Source organism: Homarus americanus, unplaced genomic scaffold, assembly GCF_018991925.1.
Source record: "Homarus americanus isolate GMGI-L3 unplaced genomic scaffold, GMGI_Hamer_2.0 scaffold6317, whole genome shotgun sequence".
NCBI lineage: Eukaryota > Metazoa > Arthropoda > Malacostraca > Decapoda > Nephropidae > Homarus > Homarus americanus.
The window spans coordinates 17385923-17398950 of NW_024730668.1; the positions used below are offsets into that span (position 1 = coordinate 17385923).

General features: G+C 36.7%; 1 long non-coding RNA gene across 1 annotated transcript in view; it reads left to right on the top strand.

The window, feature by feature from the left end:
• Nucleotides 1-264: 264 nt before the first annotated feature.
• LOC121867140 overlaps nt 265-13028 on the top strand; it is a 113093-nt gene continuing 100329 nt past the window's right edge. The window contains exon 1 of the long non-coding RNA XR_006089089.1: nt 265-559. This is a non-coding gene — a long non-coding RNA (uncharacterized LOC121867140). The remainder of the gene's footprint in view (nt 560-13028) is intronic.

Genomic DNA, 13028 nt, shown 5'->3' on the forward strand with positions numbered 1-13028 from the left:
TCACACACACACACACACACACACACACCCACACACACACACACACATCCTTGCGTCTCAATTTTGTCTCCCTGATTTTGACAGCCACAGACGAGGCGGCTGGTCCCGGAAATAGCAAGGCGGCGATTGGTTGAAGAAAGTCCGCCTCCGTGGTGTGATTGGTGCGTTTTGTCACTGGGCGGTGAAGTGGGCGGGGTGTGGGCGGGGCAGCAGGTCGGGCTCCCTCCGTCGCTCCCTCTTGTTGCTCCCTGAGATAAAATGAAACACATTCGCGGAACAAAATTTGTGTAAAGGCTCCTCAAAGAGATTAGTTAGCGTCGAGTGTAAATGGAATTTGATGGTGGGTGAGTGTAGTGAGGTGGATGTTGTGGTTGTGGTGGTGGTAGTGGCAGTGGCCGGGGAAAAGAGCGACGGTGTGAGGACTGTGGTAAAGGCAGCAGCGCGGGAGTTCAGTGTGGTGGTGGAGGTGGTAGTGTGGTGGTGTATGGTCGTGTTGATGCTGCCGCCGCCGCTGTGCCGTTGCTGTTAACCTCAGCCTCCCTGCGGTCATCCCCAGCAGGTGAGTCTCCTTCTAACACCTATTGTGAGGACTTGTTGTTTCCGCGTTGATGACTTTGCTGCCATGGTGAAGCTGCGGCGGTGGTGGGCGTGTGATTGGGTAGGTGAAGCATGGACAGGTGAGGTGAACCAGGGCGGCGCCCACCCTGCGGGCGTGTAGGGAGGGTTGTGACGCTCCCGGGTGTGTGAGGGCTCCGGGGACCCCGCGGGGCCGGGAGGGTGTAAGCTGATCCGCTATTATGTCAGGCCAGGGTCGCTCCCCCGCCCCACACCCGCTACCCCACCCATTCAAAAGGACAATCCCAGTGGGAATGTTCGTTACCGACCAACACCATCCGCCCGGCCGCCCACCAGCCGCCTCTGACCTGGCCAGGCCGCCCATCAGCCGCCTCTGACCCTGCGAGGCCGTCCATCACTAGCCTCTAACTTAACCGAGCCACCCATCAGTAGTCGCTAACCTAGGCAAGCCACCCACCAGCCGCCCCTGACACACCAGACCGACCTCAAGCCTCCGGTGACCAACCAGGCCGCCCACTAAACTCCCCTAACCTAGCAAGCCGCCCGCTAACTTGCCGTGAACCACCAGCCGCCCATTGACCCCTTATCCTCACTAGACCGAACAATTCTTGCTGGTTAATATTCGCCATCTGGTCAATATTCCCGTTCTGGTCAGTATTCCCGTTTTGTTCAATATTCGCCATCTGGTTGTTATTCGCGTTCTAGTCAATAATCGCAGTCTGGTCAATATTCGCGTTCTGGTCAATATTCGCAGTCTGGTCAATATTCGCGTTCTGGTCAATATTCGCCAGCTGGTCAATATTCCCGTTCTGGTTAATATTCGCCACCTGGTCGCTAGTCGGGGTCTGGTCGATTCATGGCTTGATCTGGGCGATATTCGTGGTTTGATTTGACGATTCTTCATTTAGTTTGGTCGATATTCGTGGTTTCTTCTTAGAAATCCTCGTTGTCTAAATTGGGGGAATATTTCGTGGTTTCTTCTTGGTAAGATTCGTGGACCGGTCGATGTTCGTAGCTTTGCTCTCGTCAATATTCATAACTTGGTGTACTCAGTATGTGTTAGTCTGGTGGATATTAGTGGTGCCGTAGGCGACGCTTACCACCAACTGCCTCTATCACATGTCATCTTACTGATTCACTCTAGGTACACATACAGGTACAGGTACAAGTACAGGTACACCTACAGGTACAGGTACAAATACTGGTACAAGTACAGGTACACATACAGGTACAGGTATAAGTATAGGTACAGTGGTACACATACAGGTACAGGTGTAAGTACAGGTACACATACAGGTACAGGTACACGTACAGGTACACATACAGGTACAGGTACAAGTACAGGTACACATACAGGTACAGGTACAAGTATAAGTACAGGTACACATACAGGTACAGGTACACTTACAGGTGCACACACAGGCACAGGTACACACACAGGTACAGGTACACATACAGGTACAGGTAAACTAGGTACAGGTGCACACACAGGCACAGGTACACACACAGGTACAGGTACACATACAGGTACAGGTAAACATATAGGTACAGGTAAACATACAGGTATAGGTACACACACAGGTACAGGTACAAGTACAGGTACACATACAGGTACAGGTACACATGCAGGTACAAGTACAAGTACAGGTACACATACAGGTACAAGTACAGGTACACATACAGGTACAGATACAAGTACAGGTAGACATATAGGTACAAGTAAAAGTACAGGTACACAACAGGTACATATACAAGCACAGGTACACATACAGGTACACATACAGGTACAAGTACATTTACACATACAGGTACAAGTAAAGGTACAATTACAGGTACAGGTACATATACAGGTACACATACAGGTACAGGTACAACGATATAAATTAATTATAGTTTACAGTATAATAATCTGTACACCTGCTACAACCATCAGTATAACACTACAGTTTACACTCTGCTTGTACACACACACACACACACAATACAGTCAAATAAAGAACATACAGTATTTGGGATTTGTGTTATTTACTTCACATCAAATGTTGAGGATGGTTGTGTTATATACTGCCTGACTCAATACCCCACTGGAGGCTTCTTCTATTAATATTTGTAGAGAATACTGTACTGTGGTCGTCAATTATGTGGTCAAATGATTACTGAATATTGGCAACGGTGTGTAGTTAAGGTCATTAATGAGTGATTCACCCTTAATGAGCTTCCCTTGTGCAGTATTAATTGGTGGTAATGTTGTTCATTAATTTACGGTTGGTTGTCGCCTGGTGAGCGCTGACTACTTCATAGTTAACATTATTCTTCCTTGCTGTTGACCGAAAGCGCCTTAAGACAATTGACCACTACGGCTAACGTTACCATTAGTTGCCAATAATGTAGCCTTTCTATTATTAATCAATGGAAGTAACGTCACCAAGGTACCACTAGGCACAATAAAAGGACGCCATTAATTACATCATAAGAGTCTCGGTGTAAGTTTGACGCCATTCTATTCACCGTTTAATTGAATTGGTTTAAGGACCCAATCAGGAAGTTTCTCAGTGAAGTGAAAAATATAATCCAGGAGTTGTAGCGGCCTCTAAAATGACTCGAATTGTAACTATAATTTTCAAATGTTTTAAGTAATTTTTTAAGAATATTTGTAACTCAAGATTTAAAAAATTATATCATACAATCAAATTACAATGACTCCTGATTTTTAAAGTATGGTAAAGAATGCAAAAAATATATACTGTATAGTAATCTAATATAATCTTTACAAAATTAATAAAAATATACTGTGTATATTTTCCCCACCGTGTACACATGTTAAAAAATGCAGTTGTTTATATTTTTTGTCGGTAACTTTGCAGAATATGGACAACATATTTTTACTGAAAACTTTCGTAGAACTGTTTGAAATAGTTTAGTTGTTTACGTGTGGTTGGAAAGTTGAAGGTCCTTGTTAATGTTATTATCTATTCGCTGTTGTTGTTGTTGTTAAAGATAATATTCATACTGTTGGGGTTGTTATATGAGGTTCACTTTGTTCCTGATGTTGATTTTATAATGTATTACTGCGCTTCAATAACTAAAGTCTTGATACTGATGTTATAATGTATTACTGCACCTCAACAACTAAGGTCTTGATGTTGATGTTATAAGGTATTACTGTGCTTCAACAACTAAAGTCTTGATACTGATGTTATAATGTATTACTGCACCTCAACAATTAAGGTCTTGATGTTGATGTTATAAGGTATTACTGCGCTTCAACAACTAAAGTCTTGATACTGATGTTATAATGTATTACTGCACCTCAACAACTAAGGTCTTGATGTTGATGTTATAAGGTATTACTGTGCTTCAACAACTAAAGTCTTGATACTGATGTTATAATGTATTACTGCACCTCAACAACTAAGGTCTTGATGTTGATGTTATAAGGTATTACTGCGCTTCAACAACTAAAGTCTTGATACTGATGTTATAATGTATTACTGCACCTCAACAACTAAGGTCTTGATGTTGATGTTATAAGGTATTACTGTGCTTCAACAACTAAAGTCTTGATGTTGATGTTATAATGTATTACTGCGCTTCAACAACTAAGGTCTTGATGTTGATATTATAATGTATTACTGTGCTTCAACAACTAAATTCTTGATGTTGATGTTATAATGTATTACTGAGCTTCAACAACTAAAGTCTTGATGTTGATGTTATAATGTATTACTGCGCTTCAACAACTAAGGTCTTGATGTTGATATTATAATGTATTACTGTGCTTCAACAACTAAATTCTTGATGTTGATGTTATAATGTATTACTGAGCTTCAACAACTAAGGTCTTGATGTTGATGTTATAATGTATTACTGCGCTTCAACAACTGAGGTCTTGATGTTGATGTTTTAATGTATTACTGCTCTTCAACAACTAAGGTCTTGATACCGATGTTATGATGTATTACTGCGCTTCAATAACTAAGGTCTTGATGTTGATATTATAATGTATTACTGCGCTTCAACAACTAAAGTCAGTCCTGATGTTGATGTTATAATGTATTACTGCGCTTCAATAACTAAGGTCTTGATGTTGATATTATAATGTATTACTGCGCTTCAACAACTAAAGTCTTGATACTGATGTTATAATGTATTACTGCACCTCAACAACTAAGGTCTTGATACCGATGTTATGATGTATTACTGCACCTCAACAACTAAGGTCTTGATGTTGATATTATAATGTATTACTGCGCTTCAACAACTATGGTCTTGATGTTGATATTATAATGTATTACTGCGCTTCAACAACTATGGTCTTGATACTGATGTTATGATGTATTACTCTGCTTCAACAACTAAGGTCTTGATGTTATAATGTATTACTGCGCTTCAACAACTAAGGTATTGTTGTTAGCCAACAATTTGCAGTCCATTTACTATATGTGCTGAAGAATTAATTTGGGTATTTTTTTATTATATACATTTTGCAGTTGTTTGTGAAGTTTTACTTTTATTTCTTGTAAATACAGAAACAATTGTATGATTTTATTTTTACGGCATAAAGAGTAATTATAATAAGTATTATGGTAAATGGTTGACTGTTACTGTTCGCTATAGTGGGGTTAAGTGATTTTTTTTTAATTTACCATATGTTGTTTTTATATTATATAGAACATTACACTATAGATTTAAATATAGTTAACTATAGCAAAATCTGTATACTGGGTGTTAGTTTCTTGTGGATAAACATTCCAAACGTCTGGTTAGAATATATAGCTAAAATATACACAAAATATATTAACAAATTACGACACTTCAAATATATATAAATGTCAACTGATTATCATATTATATAATTATGTTAAACTTGTCTAATATTGAAGTGTTTTATTTATTAGAATAGTATTTACAAATACTATTGTTAGAAATTTAATGTACTGTACAGCTCAATACAATGCTACACGAAAGCGCTAACAACACTATTAATGTAATTAACGAAATAAAGAAATAATAATTTGGTGAGATTAAATTATAGCAAATATTTGGATCAGTTTAAATAATCAATTTGGATTATTAAGCTTGAATAGCATCACCCGGGTATGAATGATCAAACCTGGAGTTACTATTAAGAAAGTTTATCTTTGTTTTATGTTAAGTGAAGAGATAGTTTGTATCTCATTATTGTGTTATCACAGTACGATACTAATGATCTTAATTATACAAGTTCAAATGTTACATTAAATTATTAGCGTCATCAGCGGTGTGTTAAACACTACAGTATATTAGTCACAGTTCTTTTCTAGTGTACAGTATACGTTAATTTACCGCGCCTGCTTCAAGGTCTAAAATCACTGAAGCACAGACCTATGTTATCGACGTCGTACGAGAATGAAAATATAGAGATGTTATATTTGTTATTATTGTATTACAGACCTTCTCTTAAAAGATATATAAATACATTAATGACAACAATACTGCGCTCAACACAAGTCATGTGGCTAATTATTAAAAGTTGTGTTGTAGGCGATGAGCTTCCTATACTGTGCTTCTTACCCCGGCAGGTGAAGCACTAAACTAAGTAACATCATATATTAACCCAAACTTGGTAAAGTTATGCAAGTGTTATGTTACCAACTTGAAGGTTATTAAGTTATTACAAGTGAAAATATTAACTTTTAATTCTCCGAGTTCAAAACTGAGTTTGTAAAGTTTAGACCTATCATCAACCTGTGTGTGTGTGTGTGTGTGTGTGTGTGTGTGTGTGTGTGTGTGTGTGTGTGTGTGCTCTGCTCTCCTGTAAGTAAGGTGTGTACTGAGAGAGCCTGTTTTCCTCACGTCCTGCCGACTGGCCTATATAAGTCAACGACAGAACGAACGAATAAGTTTTATGCATTTTTTTTTCTAAATCGAAATTAATTTTGTAGAATATTGAAAGAGCCAGAAATCACCAACTGTTTTTGTGGAGCAATGGTTGGCGCTGGCCAGGACAGTACCTCACACACACACACACACACACTGGCCGCTTTAGGCTTCACGGAAACTTTTGGTTGGTTCCGCTGAGAATAAAAGAATTGTTACATTACACAGATTTATACATCCTATTTTTTTTTTCCATTTGATGACTAATGTAACTACTGTGTTATTATAGTATACGCGCTTTGATGCCTTAGTTGTTGAAGCGCAGTAATACATTATACTGTAATATCAACATCAAGACCTTAGTTGTTGAAACGCAGTAATACATTATGACATCAACAACAAGACCTTAGTTGTTGAAGCGCAGTAATACATTATGACATCAACAAGACCTTAGTTGTTGAAACGCAGTAATACATTATGACATCAACAACAAGACCTTAGTTGTTGAAGCGCAGTAATACATTATGACATCAATAACAAGACCTTAGTTGTTGAAGCGCAGTAATACATTATGACATCAACAACAAGACCTTAGTTGTTGAAGCGCAGTAATACATTATGACATCAACAACAAGACCTTAGTTGTTGAAGCGCAGTAATACATTATGATATCAACAACAAGACCTTAGTTGTTGAAGCGCAGTAATACATTATGACATCAACAACAAGACCTTAGTTGTTGAAGCGCAGTAATACATTATGATATCAACAACAAGACCTTAGTTGTTGAAGCGCAGTAATACATTATGACATCAACAACAAGACCTTAGTTGTTGAAGCGCAGTAATACATTATGACATCAACAACAAGACCTTATTTGTTGAAGCGCAGTAATACATTATGATATCAACAACAAGACCTTAGTTGTTAAAGCGCAGTAATACATTATGACATCAACAACAAGACCTTAGTTGTTGAAGCGCAGTAATACATTATGACATCAACATCAAGACCTTAGTTGTTGAAGGGCAGTAATATATTATACAACAACATCAAGACCTTAGTTGTTGAAGCGTAGTAATACATTATAACATCAACATCAAGACCTAAATTGTTGAAGCGCAGTAATACATTATGACATCAACAACAATACCTTAGTTGTTGAAGCGCAGTAATACATTATAACATCAACATCAAGACCTTAATTGTTGAAGCCCAGTAATACATTATACAACATCAAGACCTTAGTTGTTGAAGCGTAGTAATACATTATAACATCAACATCAAGACCTTAGTTGTTGAAGCGCAGTAATACATTATAACATCAACATCAAGACCTAAATTGTTGAAGCGCAGTAATACATTATACAACAACATCAAGACCTTAGTTGTTGGAGCGCAGTAATACATTATAACATCAACATCAAGACTTTAGTTGTTGAAGCGCAATAATACATTATGACATCAACATCAAGACCTTAGTTGTTGAAGCGCAGTAATACATAATGACATCAACACACAGCTTAAATATAAAGTAAACAGATGAACCTTAACCTGTGACTGTGATTACAAAAACACTCGCGCTACAAAATTCCGCAAAATCAGATTTAAAAAAAAATCTGGTAGCTTTAATTCTTCGTAGACAATCTGATGCTGTAGACAGCGATAGAAAAACAATGATTATTAAAAGCATTTTGGATCATTAATTACAGAGGTAAGATGAACCACCTGGATGACCTGACTAATGAAGGCTGATCACAATACACTTATACTTCTTTAATAAACGTCATTGTTGTCAGATTATTGGCAGTAATTAGCGTTATCAGATTAGACACTACTCTACCATCATTTAATATTAATTGTGTTTTTTATCATTATTAATTAATCGAGATTGTAAATAGACACGTAGCCGTAATTATAATGATGAAAATCGTCTATAATTTTCCTAGTTTCTGTTTTATGTAATACTTCCAGAGTGAGGATGAGAATTAGATGTTTTAAGTTAATAATAATTCAAAAATGGTAGCAATAGGGATAAGTCATCTCTAAAACGATTATTATCACCGTAAATTTGAACTGGCTGATGTCACTGGAGAAGCTGCTATGTGTTGCTGTGTATATAACGTCCATTAATGTGAGGAATTAAAGGTGATTATCCTCGTCATCATCATCATTCAATAACACTTAACTCATACGGTGTTATTAACTCATCATCATGCACCAACACTTAACTCATACGGTGTTATTAACTCATCATCATGCACCAACACTTAACTCATACTGTGTTATTAACTCATCATCATGCACCAACACTTAACTCATACTGTGTTATTAACTCATCATCATGCACCAACACTTAACTCATACGGTGTTATTAACTCATCATCATACACCAACACTTAACTCATACGGTGTTATTAACTCATCATCATGCACCAACACTTAACTCATACGGTGTTATTAACTCATCATTATAAAACAACACTTAACTCATACTGTGTTATTAACTCATCATCATACACAACACTTAACACATACGGTGTTATTAACTCATTATCATACAACAATACTTAACTCATACGGTGTTATTAACTCATCATCATAAAACAACACTTAACACATACGGTGTTATTAACTCATCATCATGCACCAACACTTAACTCATACGGTGTTATTAACTCATCATCATAAAACAACACTTAACTCATACGGTGTTATTAACTCATCATCATGCACCAACACTTAACTCATACGGTGTTATTAACTCATCATCATAAAACAACACTTAACACATACGGTGTTATTAACTCATTATCATACAACAATACTTAACTCATACGGTGTTATTAACTCATCACTATACACTATCACAGAACACTCACTCATTAGCAGCCCTGACAAGGGACACTGGTTGGTAGCAGAAAGTAATATTGATTTATTATTGTGTTTTGTAGTTGCTCTTGTTACTCTAATGTACTCGTATGTTATTAGGTTCTTTGTACGTTGATATTAGGGGTATATGTTTTTTTTATAAAATTATTGTAAGTTGTGTATTTGTACTGTAGATGTAATGTATTCTTGTTTTTTTGTATGTAAGTACAGCTGTATCATTTGTAATCTTGATTTATTCCTTTATGTAAAAATCACACCTTGAATTTTGCATTTGGTTTTGGCTTTAGCCGTTGAAGTGCACACACACACACACACACACACACACACACACACATTAAACAATCTCTCTATACAACCTTAACACATCATTATATACAACACTTAAACTGTAATAAATTTCGTATATACATTTTCACTTCAGTTTTATGACAGAACTGAATAATCAAAAAGAAAAGAGAAACAGTTCGCAGTTCACTTCCTCAGCGCGAGTTTGTATAAAATAATATGCTGTACAATAGATATAGTATATACACATATATTATTTCTTGTGTTTACCAACGTGTGTATCTTTGTATATTTGTTAATGTATAGTGTTCTGCTGAATCATGTATCTGTGTAATTCATATTGTGGCGATGTATGTATTTTTAAGTATACAATGTGTCGAACTATACTCATAGTATATATGTATTTGTTATTTAGCCTATATATACTTTATATACGTACACACATCAAACATGTTTTATATGTATCATGCAGGTAATTTGTCTATTGATTATTTTTGTTCTGATACCTGTAATTATTTGTATTTTTTTTATTTCATGTTATGTCAATGTTGTATATTTTTTTCATGTTATATTCTACATCAATACATTAGGCATATACCAACCGCGGTAAAACAACAAAAACATTCTATTAATAAAAAGGTGTAATTTATACTGACATCATGACTACATGTTGTTTTAAATCATATTTGTGTCAAAGTGGAATTTTAGAGGTTTATAAATGACTTGTACAGGTCCTAACTCGAGTTCCAACATGGGGAATGCAGTTGTCATGGGAGACGAGACGGGTTGACGAGGGGGAGGGGGTAAGCAATAATATTCAAAACCTTTTTATAAATTTCCCGTGATAGTCCAATCTATTCTTATGATAAATAAACATAAACACAAAACTAATTATTATTATTCATCCGCCGGATGAGAGCAATTGGATAATTCATAATTCTTAAAAGAGCAATTATCATATCCAAACTTGGCATGAGTTACTGATCATTCCCAGGCTAGTCACCCGGTCAAGTTGGTGTTGTCAGTGTTGGCCAGCGGCTCGTGGCGGGAGGAGGAGCAGTGCTTTATGGTGAACGTTTTAACATATCTACCACGACCTTATTGCTCAGGCTCCACCGGTGTTGCTGTGTTGGTCGATACAGGTTAGTAGAATCTAGGTGGCTGTGGTTATTAGGTGTAAACTTCTCGATGTTTCCCTGAAGTTTGTATCAAGTGTTTAACCTCATTACTCGGAGTTCAGTGAATTAGTTCATCAAGGATTTTTTTTTATCCCTCGAGTACGATGTTCACCCCCAAAGTCATCATACTCAAGAAATTAAGTTATCGTACTCATGCGGTTGTTTAGTAACCGTATTCTAATGGTTATCTTACTCTAGGGATTAAGTTATCGTACTTATGGGGTTGTTTAGTAACCGTATTCAAATGGGGTGGTTAAGTTATCGTACTTATGGGGATGAGTTATAGTATTCAAAGGTTATGTTATCGTACTCAAGGGGTTAAGTTATTCAATACATTATCTATTCAGCTCATTTTATGACCAATTAGAAGGTAATATAATGTTACACACATATTTATTTCAGTACTGTACTGTGTTTGTTGTGTGGCTACATACCTTCAGGTATATTCAACTAATTTATTAGACATAATTATTTACTGCTACCTTAAAATTGTTTATTTTGTAATGGTTTATGTAATATAGTTTATTTATCGTAATCTAGAATTCAGTAATATAAATATTATGTACCAAGTTCTTATACATATAAGCCGTAGAAATCAGCTGAAGATTCCGCCACCCCCCACAAGCTTATTTCACCTGAAGATTAACCACCATAATGCTCTTTGGGGGATGAGGTTAGGTTAGGTTAGGTTAGGTTAGGTTGTTTAATGTTCAGGTGAAATTAGCTGGGGGGGTGGTGTGTTGAGGTGATTCAGCGGTTGATTATATATATATATATATATATATATATATATATATATATATATATATATATATATATATATATATATATATATATATATATATATATATATATATATATATACATATATATTAAGACAGCGTAAAGCTCTCGGCAGTACAGTATGTAACAGCGAACAATGGCCTCAGTATTTAACGATACATCACCACCACCTTGTCGCGAACTATTTTTTAAAAAGACCATAAGAGTGTTCTTGTTTATGAAGAAAACAAATAAAGTGTGTGTGTGTGTGTGTGGGAGGGGGGACAGTTTGTGTGTGTTTGTTGATGTAAGCCGTTCTTGTCGTGTCGGCTAGTTTTTTGCTTCTTTTTTTTACTAATAACAGTTTAGCTGATGTCGTTTATAAACACAACACTTTAGCGTCAACATTAATTTCCCAAGTGTTTGTTTTTCTCTACGGTTAAGTGACAATAATATATTAGAAGTTTTAGTTATGGTGTTGGGTTAATGTGGAGGTTACGTGGGTTCTACTGCCCTGTCTGATCTATATACACCTTTCAACTCAGTATATTGGGGATGAATCTCGAGAAATTGTGGCTGCGAAATGCTAAGACTAAGGTGTGCCAATTATCTCTCTCTCTTTCTCATGTGTCTTATTTCTCGAAACACCTGGCTTGGTTCTTGAGTTTTCATTTATTTCTCACTTCTCCTTTCTCTTCTCTCTGCCTCCCTCTTTATTTACAAAATATTTCACTACCGTAATAACCAAGCCCTTTATATTTCATTTATCATCATTTACACACACACACACACACACACACACACACACACACACACACACACACACACACACACACACACAGAACGCTTTCATTCCCCTTTTTCCTCGAGTGTATAGTGTACTCTTGCACTCAACGGAGGACAAGACAGACAGACAGACACAGATGACGAAGAGCTCCGTCCTCCTCTACCAATGAAAGCTTCGCCACTGCCAGCACAAGACGGCGAACATTCGTGTATATTCTGTATGACTGTAATCTTCCCATAGCGTGTTATGTTAGGGTAGTGGAGACGCCAGACGATGTTGATCGCTCGTGTTGGCGCTGTATAAACACATCACACGTGTACAGTAATTGAAAGAGGGAGATTTTAACACAGTATATGATGCCTCTGTCAGACACGTGACTTTAGCTGTGTTAAACTGACCTACTTATTTCTCAACCTACAGGTGTTGTCTTAACCAAAATATACTTTTATAATGATTATGTATGTATGTATGTATGTATGTATGCATGCATGCATGTATGTATGTATGTATGTATGCTTGAATGAATGTGTGTATGAATGTGTGATGTAAATCGACGATAATTAGACCGTTGTATTATACGTGTCGGTACTTAGACCGTTGTGTTATAAGTGTCGGTACTTACTTAGACCGTTGTGTTATAAGTGTCGGTACTTACTTAGACCGTTGTATTATAAGTGTCGGTACTTAGA